The sequence below is a fragment of the Ursus maritimus genome, assembly GCF_017311325.1.
Source record: "Ursus maritimus isolate PB19 chromosome X unlocalized genomic scaffold, ASM1731132v1 scaffold_X1, whole genome shotgun sequence".
Lineage (NCBI taxonomy): Eukaryota > Metazoa > Chordata > Mammalia > Carnivora > Ursidae > Ursus > Ursus maritimus.
In genome coordinates, this window is record NW_024423319.1 from 87,696,843 (window position 1) to 87,713,347 (window position 16,505).

General features: G+C 38.8%; 1 pseudogene; it reads left to right on the forward strand.

The window, feature by feature from the left end:
- Nucleotides 1–15,610: 15,610 nt before the first annotated feature.
- On the forward strand, nucleotides 15,611–16,211 carry LOC103679214 (annotated as a pseudogene).
- Nucleotides 16,212–16,505: the final 294 nt, after the last annotated feature.

A 16,505-nucleotide genomic window follows, 5' to 3' on the forward strand; every position in this document is an offset into this window, starting at 1 on the left:
AGCAGTGTGACTGGAGTAGAGTTAGCAGAAGGGGAAGAGAGAGGTCAGATCTTGCAGGGTGAGTCTTGTAGGTCAGGGTAAAGGTTTCAAATTTGACTTTCGGTGAATGAGAAGCCATTGAATGTTTTGAATAGAGGAGTAATTTTATCTAACTTACCTCTAATGGGATTCCTCTGGTTTCTTTGTGGACACTAGACTGGGTTTTGGGTCCAAGCAGAGAGACTAGTTAGGAATATATTTAATTTCTTCAGGGGAAAGACGAGGTAGCTCTGACCAGACAGACTGGTCAAAGCATGAGAAATGATTGGTTGGTCCTAAATACATTTTGAGGCTAAAGCAAGGAGTTGTGGGATACAGGAGAAAGAACAAAGCCAAGAAAGTTAGACACTTTATAAAAATCAGCAGGATCATGAAAAGTAAAATTACAGAAGGGGCTTAAATAACAGAGCAAATGCTTAACGTGAATAAAACTGAATTATTTCAGGGAAGAATCAAGTAGCACTTATTATTTGCAATTCTGCAGTACAATAAAATATATGTTTGGTATTTGTCCTTGTTACCTGGCACATCCCTCCTAAAACCCTTGGAATCGCCTGCCTGATCAATGTGTCTTTCGTATGTTAATGAGATGACTGGTTCTTCATCATTCCACACCCCTTCCCCCAAACACCTTGCTCTGCATGTCTCTTCCATCTGGCTCTTCCTGAGTTGTATCCTTTATGATCAACTGGTAATAGTAAATGAAGTGCTTTCCTAAGTTCTGTGAGTTGTTCTAGCAAATTAGTGAACCTGAGCTGGGGGGGATCATGGGAACTCCCAATAAGTAGCCAAGTGAGACAGAAGTGTGGGTAATTGGGTGATCCAGTACTTGCAACTGGTGTTTGAAGTGGGGGCAGCCTTATGGGACTGAGCCCTCAACCTATGGGGTCTTCACTAACTGTGGTTGGTTAGTATCAGAATTGAACTGAATTGTTGGACACCTAGTTGGTGTCAGAGAGTTGGACGAGTGGGGTTGGAACAGACATCACAATATTTGGTGTCAGGAGGAAAAAATGGAATTGGTCATTCCTTTTTCAGAACATAAGTTCGGGCTTCCGATGGGCAATAGTAGCTTGCAAATTTGAGCTGTTGCTGTTTTGCAACCTAAGCGTCCTCTTGTGTCTGTCTCTGCAGCTCACATTTGGTCCAGATCAGTATTTATCAGTTCCTAGCTTACATGTGTGATGAAACGGTAATTTCCAATTCAGTTGTTGAGCATTTTTAAGAAATGTAAAGTACGTAAAATAAAGAATGCAAATCATAGGTTTTAGCTCAAGAAATAATCACAATATGAACTACCATCTATTGTTATTATTATCATTAAGTAAGCTCCACACCCAATGTGGGGCTTGAACTCACAACCCTGAGATCAACAGTTGCATGTTCTACTGACTGAGCCAGCCAGGTGCCCCGAACAACTGCTCAGATCAAGAACAAGAACATGATCAGCAGTCCCTAAGTGATTTTTGTGCCCCGCTTCAGATGTTAACCTCACTCTCCTCCCTAAAGGTAACCATTGTTTTAATATCCAACCCCATAGACTAATTTTGCTTGTGTTTGAATTTTATGTAAATTGAATCATGCATTATGTACTCTCTTATGTCTGGATTTTTTTTTTTTTTTGGTCCAACATTGCATTCATGTGAGTGATTCATCAGTATCATTGCACATAGCAGTAGTTCATTAATTTTTATTGCTACAGTTTGTATAAATATACTCAATTCATTTATCCACTCTACTGATGGATATTTGAGCTGTTGCCTGGATTAGGCTATTGCAGTAATCCTGCAATGAACATTCTTGTACATGAATTTTGATGCACAGATTCATATTTTTCTTTGGGTATATATCTAGGAATTAAATTATTGGATTATAAGATATGTGGAACATAGTAATAACTCCCACTTTTCAAAAATGGCTATATAAATTTATAGTAGTATCAACAATGTATAAGGATTCTAGTTCCTCTGTATCCTCATGATACTTGCTATTTTTATTCTTCATTTTAGCCATTCAGTAGGTATACCGTGGTATCTAGTTGGGGTTTTAATTTGCATTTTTTGATAACTAATAAGGTTGAGCACCTTTTCACATATCCTTAAGAATAAAGGGAATATATGCATTTAAGTTTATAAATTCCCTTATATGCAGAGCTTTAGATGCATTTCAGAAGTCAGCTTGTATTTTAATTATTATTTAGTTTGGAATATTCTCTAATTTCTATTGTAATTGCTTCTTTGATTCATTGTCTATTGAAATTTGTGTTGCTAAATTCCAAACACAAGGGGATTTTCTGGTTATCTTTTTGTTAATGATGTCTGGCTTATTTCCACATAGTCTGAATGAATTTATTCCTTTGAAACGTATTCTATGGCTCAACACATGGTAAATTTTAATAAATGTTTTCTAAGTCCTTGTAAGTAATGCATAATCTATAATTGTTGGGGTCAATATTCTACATGTGTCAAATTAGAAGAAGCAGGAAAGAATAAAACCATAAGGCTCTAGAAGATTTGTATAATATGATACACGAGATTGACCCACTTTGGCACGTTTAGAAGAAACAGAAAATATTCCCGATCACAATAACACCAAAGTTGAAATACTACCACCTTTAAAGTAAAATACAACTTTTTTCCTGAACAACTAATGTAAGAGGAAAAAATCATTTCAAAACTAAATAAGTACACTTATATAACTGCTATATATCAGATAAAAATTAAAGCATTACTCAGAGAAAAAAATTTTAGCCCTAAATACTTATATTAATAACCAAGAAAAAATAAAAATAAATTAATCAAACTCAGTAGGTTAGAAAAGAACACAAAATTAAACCTAGGGGAAGCAGAAAGGAAATGAAGCAAAAGCAGAAATTGTTGATATAGAAAACGAAACCGCTATATTTAACAAATAAATCAAATAGCTTATTCTTTGAAAAAGTCAATAAAGTAGATAACGTTATTATATTAGGATAAGCTAAGCTTAGACTTTGGTTATAAACAACCCCTAAATCCTAGTGGCTTACCACATAAATTTTATTTCTCCTGCATACAAAGTCCACTGTAGGTTAGAAGACTCTCCAAGGCAACTCCCCCGCCCCCACCACTACCTCAGCAATTTGGGCTGCTTTGACTTGGGATTATGCCCTGTCAACACCTGCCCTCCACACTTACTGTCAGTAGGGAAGAGAATCTGGAAGCTTTCACAGGGGCTTGTCACCCTTAGCCTGGGATGTCTCCGTGACTCCAAGGGAGATACATTTTTTTTTCCTTAAAGATTTTATTTATTTATTTGACAGAGAGACAGCCAGCAAGAGAGGGAACACAAGCAGGGGGAGTGGGAGAGGAAGAAGCAGGCTCATAGCAGAGGAGCCCTATGTGGGGCCCTGAGCCGAAGGCAGACGCTTAATGACTGAGCCACCCAGGCGCCCTCAAGGGAGATACATTTTATTACACTTTGAATGGGAGCACATTTGAATGGGAGCTCCTAGTCTTTTACTGGAGGAATGTGAGGAGCCAGTGGGTCTGGGGTAAAGGAGACATCTTCTAGCATGGCCGTTTTCTTTGCTCAGGAAGTCAAACAATGCAAGAAATAGGAAAATATTCACTTCCTGGCACTAGTGTTTCCTAGAAAACAATTAGAAGTGAAATTAACCCTTCCACAGGAAGACCAAAGAGGACACAGTGCTCACCAAAATCATCAGGTGTGCTCAGCCAGGAAGAGCACCAGCACTGCTGGGGAGTTGGGTGGTGGCTGTCTGCTGTAGGCCGGGACTGACGGTAGGAGAAGTCACGTACTTTGGCTCACTGGCAGCAGTGAAAATGATGGCCGTAGCTCACCCACGCATGGTAGGCCTATTTAAGCTGTTTTTCTCTTCTTTTTCTCTCTTGCTGTCACTCTCCTCTTATCCCTCCGCTCACGCTGTGTAGCGTCCCCATCCGGAGATAGGTCACATTGAACAACTGGCAGTACTTATCCTTTGGTGATACTGGGAATATGGCTGATTTGGTTGGAGCTAGCTGGAAGCTTCATCTTTGTCTTCTAGTGCCCCAGGCCTGTTGTGTTCAGGAGCTGAAGTTCTAGTTACAAACCAGCAGAAGCAATTTTCAACCCCCTTTCAGGAAGGATTGTTTCAGGGAGGAGCCTCGATTCTCCTCACCTACTCAAATGAAGATTTTAATTGCTTGGGTTTTTTTGTTTTGTTTTGGGTTTTGTTTTGTTTTGGGTTTTTTGTGGGTTTTTGTTTGTTCGTTTTTGTTTTTGTTATTGTTTTTCGCTAAATACCTGGTCATCTCTGGTTTCAACCCTATGTTCCAGCTAGCTTGTGGCTTTTCCTCTGCTCTGTATTCAGGTTCTTGTTTCATTTTTAGTTTTTGAGATGTTTATCTTGCCTGTAAATCCAGTTGTGTCTTTTTCCTTTCCCTTCTTAATGTTTTATCCATCGCTTCGATGTGCTTGAAGGTCAAAGCGTGTTCTTACAATACCATCTTGACCAAAGTGTATTCCTCTTTTACAGAAAAAGCATCCTTTTCTTCTTTTCTCTCTTTATTTTTTTCTGTTGCAGCATTTAAGGTTTTCATATCTTTGGTTTCTCTAATTTCACTAAGATGTTTATAGGAAATTTATTTTTATTCATCTTGTCTGCTATTTGGGATGCCTTATGCTAGGAAGACGCATATCTTTCTTCAATTTTGGAATCTTTTATTTTTTTTAAAGATTTTATTTATTTATTTGAGAGAGAGAGAGACAGAGACAGAGATAGGGACAGTAAGCACGAGTGGGGAGAGAGAGATGTAGGCTCCCTGCTGAGCAGGGAGTCCAATGTGGGGCTTGATCCCAGGACCCTGAGATTATGACCAGAGCCAAAGGCAGACACTTAACCAACTGAGCCACCCAGGCATCCCAAATTTTGGGCTCTTTTAATCATTATCATTTCAAGTATCAAGTCACCACCATTCCATCCATTCTTCTAGCATTCCTATGAAACATCTTTCTCCTTTTCTTTCTTCTATCCATCTTACTTTCCTTCTTCCAGGAAATAAATTTGGATTGATTGGATTTGTACTGTATGCTATGGGCAGTGACAGGTGTTGGAAATGAAGAAGCAAATATGTACACAGAAAGGCTTGAAATACTGTCTCAAAGGTATAGAGTTCTGGAAATGATTAAACCAAACACTTTGGGACACTCGAGGGGAGAAAAAAGTAGGGATTGCTCAAGAAAATCTCTCCTGCAGCTTCTACTTGCAAACTTTTCCCCTTGACGCCAATCCACAAATGGACCAAAAATGGAAAAACTCCAACATAGATCCTTATTCTTGGTGTTCAAATTATTCGTGCCAATTGGCTTGGTCAAGCTCGAAATTCTTATGCAAGTTATTCTTGGAAGGCTCTTTCTATGAGGTCTCCCTCCCCATCCATTGTGTCTGAAGCTCAGCAGTTGGTGAAGGTTCCTGAAACCTGGAACTTCCACTATTCTGGGGAAGGCAGTTTGCATGTCCTATATTTATTATTCCTATTCCTAGGCAGTATTTATGTTTTAATTTTATTGGTACCTGTAAACTAAAATGGTTGGACTTTATTGACTTTAGTATAAAAGTAAACGGCCAAAACATGGAGAAATAAACATTAGCACCTTTAGATCTGACAATCTACTCTGTGACTCTTTATTTTAACGATCACCAGCTGATGGAAAAAGAAACAGAGTATTACCAACACCACAGGGATGATCCTGTGTCATTGTCACCACACCCTAGTCTCTAAAAATCCTGCTTCCTCCCCACAGATAATCACTTTTCTGATCTATAATATATTTGATTTGTCTCTTTTTGAGCATTCAAAAAATGAAATCATACGGCAAGCGTTTATATGTGTGTGTCTGGGGTTTGGGTTTTTTTTTTTCAATATTATTATGTTGCTGAGATTCATCTATGTTGTTACATGTAGAGTTTCTTACTTTTTTGGTTTTTATAATATTTCAGTACACAGATGTGTACCCCACCAGTAGTGTATGAGAAATCCAGTAGCTGCACATCCTCGCCAATACTTGGCATTATCTGTCTTTTGCATTTAAGCCATCTTGATAGGTGTATAGTGTTTCATAGTGTATTTCATTCTATGAGTTTAAACATATGTATAGATTTGTAGAACAACCACCATGATCAGGGAACAGAACTGTTTCATCGCCCAGAAGATGCCCCCCGTGTAGTTACAGCCTCCTTCCGTTAATTGCTGTATCCAATGATCTGTCCTCTAACCCTATAATTTTGCCTTTGACAAATGGCACATAAAGGGAATCGTACAGTATATAATCTTTTGAGATCGGATTTTTTTCGCACAGTATGATGCCTTTGATATTCATCCACGTGGTGGCATATACCAATAATTTGTTCTTTTTTATAGCTGAGTGGTGTTCTATTGTGGGACTATACCACAGTCTATCTTTTAAACTGCTGATAGACATTTTGGTTATTTCCAGTTTTTAGAAATTATGACTAGAACTGCTGTGAACATCCACAGGCAGGATTTTACATGGTTCTGAGATTTTATTTCTCTCAGGCAGGTAACTGCCTAGTAGTGGGACTGCTGGGTCATATGATAAGTGTAAGCTTACCTTTATAAGAAAATACCAAACCATTTTTCAGAGAGGCTGTACCATTTTCCACTCCCACCAGGTATGAAGGAGAACTCCAGTTGTTCTGTATATTCATCAGCACTTCGTATTGTCAAATACTACTTTCATTGTAGCATTTCTGGTACTTGCATGGTGGTATTTCATTGTGGTTTTAATTTGCGTTTCCCCGATAGCAGCGATGTCGAGCATCACTTCATCTGCTTATTTGCCATCTGTATATTCTATTTGGCAAAGTGTCTGTTCACATCTTTCGCCCATTTTTAGTTGTGTTATTTTCTTATTCTTGAGTTCTTTGGATACTCTGAATCTAAGTCCTTTAGCAGATAATTGATTTGCAAATACGTTTTCTTGATCAGTGGCTTGTCTTTTTTCATATTAGTAAGAATGTCTTTTGTAAAGTTTTACATTTTGTTAAAGTCCGGCTTGCCAGTTGTTTCTCTATGGATCATACTTTTGGTCTTGTATCTGAAAACTCATCGCCAAACCTAATATTACATAGAGTTTTGCCTTATTTTCTTCTAGAAGTTTTAAAGGCTTATGTTTTACATTTAGGTTTATGATCCATTTTGAGTTAATTTTTGTATGAGATGTGAGATATATGTCTACGGTTTTTTGCATATAGACTAATTGCTTTTTAAATTATTTTTTTCTCTGTGTTTTGTTTTGGATTGTTTCTATTGCTATGTCTTCATGTTCACTTATCTTTTCTTCTGTGATGAGTAAAATTTTCTTAAACCCATTTAGTATATTTAATATATCTCATACATTATAGTTTTCATTTCTGTAAATTCAGTTTGAGACTTTTTAATATCTTCCATGTCTCTACTTGACTTTTTGAGCTTATAATAACTTATAATAATAATAATATAAAAATATAATAACTTATAATAACTATTAATGTTCTTACCTGCTAATTTTAAGCATTTGTGTCAATTTCGTGTTACCTTGTATTGATTGATTATCCTCATATAGGTCAACTCTCACTGGACTCTTCTGCTTATGTGCATGCTTGAAAATGTTTGATTAGATGCATATGTTGTGAATTTTAACTTGGGTCTTGGATATTTTTGTATTTCTATAAATATTTTTAAGCTTTTTCTATTGCTATATTGTCACATTATTTGGAAACACTTGATCTCTCATGCCTCGCTTTTATGATTTGTTAGGTCTGGAGCACTGCACACTATAGGGGTGTAGGGGAGGAAAAAATAATTTTCCCTCTACCTTTCTAAGTTCATGGCTGGGACCCTGTAACAAAAGACAGATTAACAAGAAAAAAGTTTAAAAACTTATTTAATATAAGTTTTATGTGACATGGGAGCCTTCATAAGGAAATGAAGACCTGAAGAAGCAGTTAAGCCTGAACATTTTTTATGCTAGGTTTGATGAAAAGTGAAAAGCTATGGGAAAATGTGATAGGACAAAGGGGTATGAGCTAAGTGTAGTAAACTGGGAGAAAGAGCAAGATCTGTTCCTTCAGATTCTTCTGGGTGTCCCTTATCTGGAGATAAGAATGCTCCTTTTCTCCGGGTAGAAGGAGGGCACCTTTCACACAAGGATCTTATGATCTGCTTCAGAAGATCAGAAAGTCCTTCCTGTATACCTGCCATTTAGAAAATTCCTTCAGCTTAATATTTCAATATGCCAAGTTGCCATATTTTGTAGTAATGTGTCCTAAACCCCATCAGAGTTAATTACTCCCTTGTACTCAGGCAAAATCTTTCTAACTTTTTTACCCAGTGTCCCATGAATTACAGGTTTTCCAATCTGGCTAATAGAAGTAGGCACTGTTCCCAGCCTTGCATGAGTACTGTGTAGTACCTTAATCCTTTCAAATGATTGTTTCCCTGGCTTTGGCTAGTTTCTTATCACACATGTTCTGATTAGTACTCTGAAGTTCTGTCTCTCTGAATGTATCTCCTCTCCAGTATCCCATCCTGTGACCTCTAGATGTCCTGGTCTCCCTGAACTCTTAGCTCTGTTTCCTCAACTCAGGGAGTTTCCTGTGTTCTGCCTGGGTTGTCCCTCCATGTGCCTCAGCCTGGAAACTCTCCTCTGTCAGTAACCTGAGTAATGACAGGATTCACCTCATTTGTTTCTCATCCCATAGGGATCATTGTCCTTCATCGCTTGGTGTCCAGTGTCGAAAACTGTCATTTCGTATATTTGTTTCTCTTTTATTTAGTTGTTTCAAGTGTAAAGGTAATTCTAGTCCCTGTTACCACATCTTGGCCAGGAGCAAAAGTCTTAATTTGCATTCTTTATTGCTAGTGAGCTTGAATATCTTATATGCCTGTTGGCCATAATATTTCTTATTATGTGAAATGACAGTTTATATGTTTTGCCCATTTTTCTACTATAGCAATTTGTCATTTTTCATTATTTTAGAAGAGTTTCTTCTATATTAAAGATATCAAACTGTTATCTGTCATATATGTTATAAATATTTTATTCATTTGTTATTTGCTTTTCATTTTGATTTATTGCATTTTTATAATGCGATCACTTTCAGTTTTTATTTAATCAGATCTATTATTCTCCTGGTAGTCTTCCTTATTGATTCTGCCATTGGATAATGTACCAATATTACATGTACCCACACTGTCTTCTAATTATTTTATGATATTGCCTAAAATCATAAAGAATCATAAGGAAGTTAGGAATCAGAATGCAGGTTTCTGGAAAGACTATATAGCCCAGAGCACTTTCTGTGGCATTTTAAAACAAACCCCTTTCATTTCTTCATTTTAATTTGCTGTTATTCCTTAAAAGCAGGTGCTGGGACTTAGCTCAGATGGGCTGAAACAATCCGTATCCCCACATAACTGTTGTTTCCAACAAGAGTGCACTGCCTTCCTTGGCAGACTCAAACCAAAGGTTCAGCTGAGGATCTCAATCTGGGATCACAGTAGAATCTGTGGAATTACAGCAGTGGTTAAGTGGACCCTTTCTAGTAAGAATCCGTACATGATTAAAAAGCAAAGTAAAAAATCAGGTTCCATTGTAGAGTCTTTAACTGTTATTCTTCAGGACCACTTTTTCATGCTCTGTTCTGTTGCCTACATTCTTTTTCCCTTCTGGCCCTAGAGTCCACACCTTTCTCTAACCACAAATTTCCTCTTCTCCTTAGAGATTTTTCCAGTGAAGGGTACAAGAAGATGCCACCCCAAAACATGACTCTTTGGCTTATAGATTATTTTGAGCTAAAAGCCATTTATAACCAGCAGACACTAGAGAAGCACTAAAAAAACAGGATACAAGTTCTCCTTTTGAAAAGGAAATTTCCACTTATAAAAAAAATTTCCATTTATAAAGGAAATTTCCCTTTGTAGAGCTCTTTCCCTCTCCTTATCATAAACAGCAAGCCTTAGCAATGGAAAAGGCACTGAGTTAAATCTGTGTGGCAAAACTGTACTAGCCAACCCTCTTTCCTGCACTTTTCCTTGTCACTTTCCGGTAACTTGCCTGCCCCATCCAGAAGCCCCAACCCCCTTTTCCTTTGTTTAGCATAAGAGGTAGATAAGCCTCAGTCATCTGGCCACCTTCTTGAGTCTCATTTTTTGGTGAAACTCCTGTGCTTCATACATACTAATTAAAACTTTTTTTCTCTTGTGAATTTCTCTTTTATCAGTTAGATTTGTGGGCCCCAATCAATGGACCTAAGATGGATAGAGTGAAAAATCATTTTTTTCTCCCCTCTGCTACTCATATTTACTTGCCCATACCTCTACCCCTCATAGGTCCCTACCAATTTTAGGCAATGTATTCATAATACCTACGAAGATACAGAGAAGAAGATGGGTTCAGAAAAATATTTGAGGGTGTTTTTAAATTAATATAATTCTTATGGTTGTGATTCCTGGGACCACAAATACCTAGATTTCCTTGTGTATCAGTTATCTCTTGTGACAATAATGCTGTGTAACAAAGCATTCCACAAATGGCTTAAAACAATAAGGATATATTAACTCATGAACCCTTGGTGGGTGAGAGAGTTTTTCTAGTCTCACTTGGCCTCAGTTGTGCATCTGTAGTCAACTGCATGTTGGCTACGGAGATCAAACCTTTCAGCTAGGCTCTGGAGGTTGGCTGATGATCGGTCACCCCAGTTAGGACAATTTAGCTATCTAGCTTTGATCCACAGACCTCATTCTCCAGAAGGCTGTATTCTCATGGGAAAGGCCTACACATGAGAGAGCTAGCAGGAACATGAAGTGATTTTCCATGCCCCTGCCTGTTCACATTTCTAAAATCCCAATGACCAGAGCAAGTCATATGGCTGACCCCAGACCCAAGGAAGGGGCAGACACTGTACACAGAGTGGGAGGGTATTTCAAAGATACAGGGCGAAAGGTATAGATACAGAGAGGGTATAGGATGGGGGCCACATCACACCTCGTAAGGATGCCAACTTTCCAACTTTATGTGGAAAGAGAATTCAACCGGATGCTCTTCCCACAGACTCCTGTGCTTCTTTGGCCCATTCTGATTCCTTCTTCCAAGAGGCCCCCAGTCAGAGCACAGTGCCTTAAGGATGTATTCAGAGTAGAACAAAAGGTCTGAGTCAGTTCCATTCAGGGCACCCTTAAACTCAGGGGAGTAATTTGCATTTCTGAGGCCTTTCAGCCCAGGAATTGCTTACATTCCTAGCCCTGGGTGCTTCTTCCAATCCTTTGGACAGGTTTTTGAAAATAAGGTTTCCCTGGTTGCTTTACCCAGAAGTGCTGGTTCAATAGAGCTGTCTATGGGGCCTGGAAATGTATGTTTTGAAAAGGCTTCCCAAGTGATTCCCTGGTGCACCCAAGTTAAGAATCAGTGCTTGGAGATACCTCTTCACTGGCCTCATGTTTGTTGATTTGGTTTGCTCTGATAGTATGTTCATTCATTCGTTTCTGCACACATGTCAAGTAGAGGGTTAGCAGGGGCCTGGAAAAGTTTGTTAGTGGAAAAACAAAATAAACCTTCGTAACTTTGATTTTTAAACATTCAAGTAGCTCTTCAACTCCTGTCTTATAAGGACTTTCAACACGAAGGTAGGTTTCTAGGCTTTTATTTACTTGTGAATCTTAGGTCCTTTCTCACGTTAAATACATAACCCCTGTCAATTGGCTAAATTAACTTCAGTAGTCCCTGCTGGATTTAAGACATTGAAGCAGAAATCTTATTACTAACACACAGTAACAATCTAAGATCTCAGGAAATTAAAGTAATCCATCTATAAGAAGAGCATACTGTAGCTGGGACATTATAAATTAGGGAAGAGCCATGCCGATGAGCCTTATGGCTCTTTACAAACAAGTATAAACTATGTCTATATCCCTTACATCTCAGACTTGAACTTGGCCACTTGATGTGTTGGTCACCTGAATGTGGAGTTAGTTACAATAATTAAAATAATAAAATACATGCTTAGCATTCGTATAGGCTGGATAACTGGCATATATTCTCATTAAAAAAATTTGACAACTTCTCTCTGAGCCAGATGTATTATTACACAAATTTTACTAATAAAGAATTTAATGCTCAGTAATTTTCTTAGGATCCCATAACTAGTAACAAGACAAAAACAGGACATAAATAATGTGCTTAGTGACTGAAGAGCTCATACTCTTAACTATTTGAGTATGTCCCTTTCCTCTTCCTTGCTTGTGACCCCACCTCCCCCGCCATCACCAGCCTTTGAAATCATCCCTGGTGTGCTTCTAGGACGGAAATGCAGATCTGAATGGGCTCTTGATACTAAGTACTTAAGCAGAAAAATTAATTTATTATAAGGGTATTAATAGTTAATTAATAGGTACCATAATTAATATTATATAATCTTAACATAATTTATTAAAATACAGTCTTGAATATAATTAATAGTTAATATCCAGTACTTAATTAATGTCACACATTTAAAATGTATCAATTCATTTAATATTCACCACAATCCTATAAAATAGGGCCTAATATTATTTCCGTCTTAGACATGAAGAAGCCAAGGCTTAAAATGATAGTGGAACTTGCAAATGGTCTCATACTTAGTAATGAAGATTCGAATCCAGGCAATCTAATGTCATGGCCTGTGATCTGAACTACTGCAGGATACTGCAGGATACCGCAGGATACTGAGGTGGCTTTGAAATCCTGACAAGAACATAGCTGGAGTGCAGGAAAAACCTGGAAGAAGAAGCTAGTATATCAAGTCATTGTCATCCCTACTCTGTCTCTCTTCATTCTTGCCTGTCTCTGCACGCCAGCTCTGTAGGCAGCACGCGCAGGTGCGAGATCACTTAGCTCTGGGAGAGGTCCCCAACAGACCTTGTCCGGCCACTCACCACTGCCAAAACGCAAAGGCAGAGAAATGAGTGGGGTGGAAACAAGAAAGGAATTTATTTCAGTGAGGCCAACACCAGGAACACAGTGCACTAATGTCTGCAAATGCTGAAAGATACCGAAAATACTTCCGGGTTTATATAAGGAAAATCCGGGGAAGGGGTCGGTAGGTACATGCAGGTGGGCAGTGAGGGGTCAATTGATCACTGTCTTGAGGTCAATCACAGCTGGGGTCTTGCTGGCTCAGGGCAGTCCCTGTTGCTTGAGAGGGTAGTTTTGGTTCCCATCAGGCGATGCTTTACCCTAAGGGGCTTCTGCCTGAGCCAGGAGATAAACTGGAAAGAAGAACCCCACTAAAAAATTTGAGGTCCAAATGGAGGCAGCCAAAGCCCTCTTTCAGCTCCTCAGCTCTCCAGTCCACAAGGAGGAACAAGGCCAGCAGCAGTCCCAACGATGCATTTCTAACAGGTAAAGCTTCTAGACAGAATGGCCCGGCTCTCTCAAGCCCATGTCTAACGTCCCAGGTTGGTTCAGCTGTCCCCTGTGGTCCCGTGAGCTGTGGTAAAGCACGATTGCACTGTAATAGCAGGATGGATGGCCACCCACTGCCACCCTGTGCATGAGGAGAGGGAATTTCTTAGAAAAAGGGGAGTTAGGGAGAAAACCTGAAAGAGGTACACTACAGGTCTATCAGAAGTTAAATAGCATTGGGGATTGTTGATTTTTAACAATCATTTTGTTGACTTAAGGTATTTCTAGGACGCTTTCATATATTTTGGAAATTATTATATTATAGTTAATTAGTCTTGTGAAGATAAATAAAGGAAACCTCATTTAAAATAGGAGTCTGGAAGCCCTGAAGGGCAAATTCTCGTGAATTACCACTCACCTTAAGAAGTAAACCTTGCATTCCCCACGGAGAAAAAGCTTACTTTCCATACTCCAGTGGGAGGAAGGAAGAATTTCTCCTTGCCCAGCAACAGCCCAGCCAATGGGAATTATCTTGACAATGGAAGACATTTTTCACACAGGAATTTTATCTTCTGCTTTAAAAAAAAAAAAAAGGAAGATCCCTCCCTGCCCACTTGTAACCAGTGAGAAACCATGACAACCTCCAACTCTTGTTCTTCTCCAGTGAACTTTTGTTCAAAACAGCCTTCCCCAATTTCCGCCTAAAACCTGATAAAAGCTGACCTTGCCTTTGTCTCTTTGGACTTGCCTATGGTTTGCCATAGTTTCCTTGACCTGAATTGCAATTCCTCTGCTATTCCTGAATAAACTCATTTTGCTAGTAAAATAACTGGCTATTTTATTCTTAATGTTGTCGGTATGTTTACATATACTTGGGATTCCTTCTTGCTCTTAAGTTCCCAGGAATTTCCAAAACCAAAATTTGCTCAACTTGATCCAGACCCAGTATCTGTCTTACATTTTAAGTCTGTTAAACGGCCTCAGATACTGGGGGGGGGGGGGGAAAAAAACCCACAGGAGATATGCAAATTTCAAGAAATTAAAAGCATTATAGCTGAATTTCATTTTATAAGATATGGAAATTCACATGAGTTTGTTTTTACACTAGTAAATATATATGCATGATAGAAAAATATAAAATATAGATGAGCAAAAAATGAAAAATAAAAATCCCCAGGACTTCACACTTCAGGAGTAAGCATTGGTTAAAAAAGAAACAACAAGGCCAAACTAGTGTTGTTTGCCCGTCAGGACAGCAAACCAAGACTTAGATTCAACCTCTCCCAGAACGTGACCTTGTAACAGTCACTCTGAACTTCCCTCATCAGCACTAGGGTGAGGTAACCTGCATGATAAAAATCCTGCTGTTCCCTTTCCCCCAAGAGCTGTCCTGGCCTGAAACAATCTTTTCTTTTGTTAATAGCTTCCTTGCCCCGCCCTCCTGCCTATAAAAACCTTCCATTTTGTACAGCTTCTCAGAGCATCTCTCTACATGCTAGATGGGATGCTACCCAGTTCCTGTATCATTTAATAAAGTCAATTCGATCTTCAAATTTAGTCAGTTGAATTGTGCTTTCTAACATATTATTAATATTTTACTGCGTGTTCTTTCAGACTTTTTGCTATAACTTGCTCTTTTTGTTTGTCATTTAGAGGTTTTATTTAAGTTATTTTGTAATTATCTATGCATTAAAATACTTTTTTCCTTTGAAATAACTGCAAAATAATGGGTTATTTTTCATTTGAACAGAAATGAAAAAGAAATATTAGTACATTTCATTTTTATCTCTTCCCCTTATTTTGCTGTTTTTGTAAGAAGAATCTGGGATATTAAACCTAGATTAGTTTATTTTATAATTGTATGTCCTTTCAAAAATTGTTTATTACATTCTATAACCGTGTTAACAATTATTTCAACACTGAACATAAATATTACCGATCTCAAGTAGTCAGCACAATTACTTTTTTAAGCACAATTGCTTGAGAGAGAGAGAGAGAGCAAACTGGTGAGCAGGGGGAGGGGCAGAGAGAGAGGGAGAGAGAGAACCCCGAGTGAGCAGACCCCCCCCAGCACAGAGCCCCATGTGGGACTTGATCTCACCACCCTGAGATCTTGACCTGAACCAAAATCAAGAGTTGGACGCCCAACTGACTGAACCACTTAGGCATCCCTCACAACTGCTTTTAAATCATATTTTCTCTCCATTGAAATTACTTATTGTGATACACCTTTTGGTTTGTTGGAATTTATCCTTCTTTGGAAAATATTACTCAGACTGTCTTTCATCTGGGCTGCTGACATGCCGTCCAGACTGAGAAAGAACCGGAAACTTCAGGGCCACGTGAGCCATGGCCACAGCCTCATCAGCAAGCACCAGAAGCACTTAGGGGGCTGGGGTAATGCTGGTGGCACCCATCACCACAGGATCCACTTCCACAAATATCACCCAGGTTATTTTGGAAAAGTTGGTCTGAGGCATTCCCACTTAAAGAGGAACCAGAGCTTCTGCCCAACCGTCAGTCTTGATGAACTGTGGACATGAGTCAGTGAGCAGACACGAGTAAGTGCTGCCAAAAACAAGACCAGAGCTCCTCCTAACATTGATGTGGCACCATCGAGCTACTACAAAGTTTTGGGGAAGGAAAAACGCCCCAAACAGCCTGTCCTTGTGAAGTCCAAATTGTTCAGTAGAAGAGCTGAGAAGATTAAGAGTGTGTATGTTGGGGGAGGGGGGGCTGTGTCCTGGTAGCTTGAAGCCACATGGAGGGAGGTTCATTAAATGCTCACAAGTGCTTTAAAAAAAACGAAAGAAAGAAAAGATCACTTAGAACTATTTGTGGATGGTATGCTCTCCTAAGTTCTTGCATGGCTGTAAACAGCTTTCTGTTCCAGCTTAAGTAGGCTCTCAAAATTTTGTTGATGATGCTTCAATGTCTTCTGACAATTAGCATTACAGGAAAAAGGTCTGATACCAGCCTGATCTTTTAAAATTATTTTATCATAGGTAACTTCTTTTCTCCCTGCCTGGATGGGTTTATGATTC